Genomic DNA, 3,501 nt, shown 5'->3' with positions numbered 1-3,501 from the left:
CTGGCAGTCTCTTGGTGCATGGGGCCAACACAACACTGAGCTACACCGGCCAGGCATCATTGGTATTTTAATAGGGATTATGTTGAATCTGTATATTGCTTTAGGTTGTAAAGGATATTTTAACAATATTAATATTTTCTAATTCATGAACAAGGTATATCCTTCCATTTACTTGTATCTTCTTAAATTTCTTTCTTCATTGTCTTATAGTTTTCAGAGTATACCAGGTCTTTCACCTCTTTGGTTAAATTTATTCCTAGATATTTTATTTTTAAATATATTTTATTGATTTTTTTACAGAGAGGAAAGGAGAGGATAGAGAGTTAGAAACATCAATGAGAGGGAAAACATCAATCAACTGCCTCCTGCACACTCCCTACTGGGGATGTGCCCGCAACCAAGGTACATGCCCTTGACTGGAATCGAACCTGGGACCCTTGAGTCTGCAGGCTGATGCTCTATCCACTGAGCCAAACAGGTTAGGGCGAGATATTTTATTTTTTGATGCAATTGAACATGTGATTCTTTCTTAATTTCTTCTTCTGACCATCCATTATTGGTGTATAGAAACACAACTGATTTCTGTATATTGATTCTGTATCCTGAAACTTTACTGAGTTCATGTTTACTAGTTCTAATAGCTTTTTTGTGGGATCTTTAGGATTTTTAACAATATATGTAGTAATATATAGTATCGTGTCATCTGTAAATAATAAGAGTTTTACTTTTTCCTTTCCAGTTTGGATGCCTTTTTATTTATTTTCTTTGCTGTGGCTAGGACTTCCAATGTTGAATAGAAGTGATGTTAATGGGCATCCTTGTCTGGTTCCTGCTCTTAGAGGAAAAGCATTCAGCTTTTCATAGTTGAGTATGTTAGCTGAGGCCTGCCATAATATATGACTTTTATTATGTTGAAGTATGCTCCCTCTATACCTACTTTGTGAGAGCTTTTATCAAAAGAGGGTGTTGAATCTTGTCAAATGCTTTTTCCACATCTATTGTGATGAGTGTATAATTTTTATCCTTTTGTTGATGTGGTGTATCATGTTGATCTAAAGATATGGAATCATTATTGAATCCCTAGAATAAATCTCACTTGATCATGGTGTGTGATTCTTTTAATCTATTGTTGAATTCAGTTTGCTAAAATTTTGTTGAGGAATTTTGTATCTATATTTATCAGAGATATTCACCTGTAATCTTCTTCTTCTCCTTCTCCTTCTCCTTCTCCTTCTCCTTCTCCTTCTCCTTCTCCTTCTCCTTCAGTGTCTTTGTCTGGTTTTGGTATCAAAGTAATGCTAGTCTCATAGAATGAATTTGGAAGTATTCCCTCCTCTATTTTTTGGTATTTTGAGAAGTTAGGTGTTAAATTTTCTCTGAATGTTTGGTAGAATTCACCTATAAGCTGTCTCGTTCTAGACTTTTGTTTGTTGAATTTTTTAAATTACTGATTTAATTTTATTACTAATAATCATTCTCTTCAGATTTATTGTCTTTTCCAGAATCAATCTTAGATATTGTGTTTCTAGAAATTTATCCATTTCTTCTAAGGTTGTCCAATTTGTTGCATATAATTGTAGCATTCTGTCATGATGCTTTGTATTTCTGTGGAGTTGGTTGTAACTTCTCTTTCACTTCTGATTTTTAGTTCTTCCTCCTTTTATTCTTAAAGAGTGGCTACAGATTTAACAATTTTGTTTATCTTTTCTCAAAGAACAGCTCTTAATTTTATTGATCATTTTTGTTTGTTTTGGTCTCTATTTCATTTATTTTCTTTTTTTTTTTTTTTTTTTTTTTTTTTTTTTAATTCACATAATGGTGATTTATTTATTTTTTTTTTTAAATAAATCTTTATTCAGATTATTACAATTATTTCTCCTTTTTTCCCCCATATTTCCCCTCCAGCCATTTCCCACCCCACCTTCTGCCCTTACCTACCCCCCACTGTCCTCATCCATAGGTGTATGATTTTTGTCCAGTCTCTTTATGAACCCCCCCATACCCCTTTCCCCCTGAGAATTATCAGTCCACTCCCTTTCTATGCCCCTGATTCTATTGTATTCACCAGATTATTCTGTTCCTCAGGTTTTTAATTCACTTGATTTTTAGGTTCACTTGTTGATAGATATGTATTTGTTGTTCATAATTTTTATCTTTCCTTTTTTCTTCTTCCTCTTCTTTAAGAATACCTTTCAGCATTTCATATAATACTGGTTTGGTGGTGATGAACTCCTTTAGCTTTTTCTTGTCTGTGAAACTCTTTATCTGCCCTTCAATTCTGAATGATAGCTTTGCTGGGTAGAGTAATCTTGGTTGTAGGTTCTTGCTATTCATCACATTGAAAATTTCTTGCCACTCCCGTCTGGCCTGCATAGTTTCCGTTGAAAAGTCAGCTGACAGTCGTATGGGTGCTCCCCTGTAGGTAACTAACTGTTTTTCTCTTGCTGCTTTTAATATTCTCTCTTTGTCTTTTGCTCTTGGCATTTTAATTATGATGTGTCTTGGTGTAGTCCTCTTTGGATTCCTTTTGTTTGGGGTTCTGTGGGCTTCCTGGACTTGTAAGTCTATTTCTTTCACCAGGTGGGGGAAGTTTTCGGTCATTATTTCTTCAAATAGGTTTTCAGTATTTTGCTCTCTCTCTTCTTCTGGCACCCCCATAATTCTGATGTTGGTACGCTTGAAGTTGTCCCAGAGTCTTCTTACATTATCTTCAACTTTTTGGATTTTTTTTTTTTGCTTTTTGCTTTTTCGGTTGAGTGTTTTTTGCTTCTTTGTATTTCAATTCTTTGACTTGATTTTTGTGTTCCTCTTGTCTGTTTTTGGGTCTCTGTATAATATTTTTTATTTCAGTCAGTGTATGTTTAATTTCTAGTTGGTCCTTTTTCATCTCTTCGAGGGTCTCGTTATATTTATCGGCCTTTTCTAGGATATTCTTAAAAAGCCTTATAACCGTGGTTTTGAATTCTATATCCAGTCGTTTGTTTTCCTCCATTTCTTTAGTTTGTGATCTGATTCTTAGACGCCGCATTTTCACTGCTTCCCTGAGTTGGTAGATTTGTGTGCTAGGTTTCCAATTTGGCCCAGTGGGTCTGCCTCCCCAGTTAACCTGGGGTGGACACTCTTGGTGTACCCCTTTGTGGACTGTGTGTACAGCCTTGTTGTAATTAAGTCTTTATTGTTGTTGGTATCACTGGGAAGAATTGACCTCCAGGCCAGTTGGCTGTAAGGATCAGCTGTGTCTATGCTGGGAGAAGTCCGGTGCTGGAGACAGCCTTATAGGATTAGACTTGCCAAATTGCAATAGCCTCTGTGCTCTGCTTGGATGGGGTGGAGTCTCAGTCTTGGCTTCCCATCAGCCTTGCCCTTGCTAGCACGTGTGTGCCTTCAGTCCTCTGCCTTCCCGGCTCCCGATTCTCTGCCCGAGAGTCCAGACTCCCCCCACAAGAGCGTGGGTCTCCGGGGGCTCGCCTGGAACTGGGGTTCACTGCAGTCAGAACTGGG

Source organism: Plecotus auritus (genome assembly GCF_963455305.1).
Source record: "Plecotus auritus genome assembly, chromosome: 4".
Classification (NCBI taxonomy): Eukaryota; Metazoa; Chordata; class Mammalia; order Chiroptera; family Vespertilionidae; genus Plecotus; species Plecotus auritus.
Note: the sequence above shows the minus strand (reverse complement) of the source record.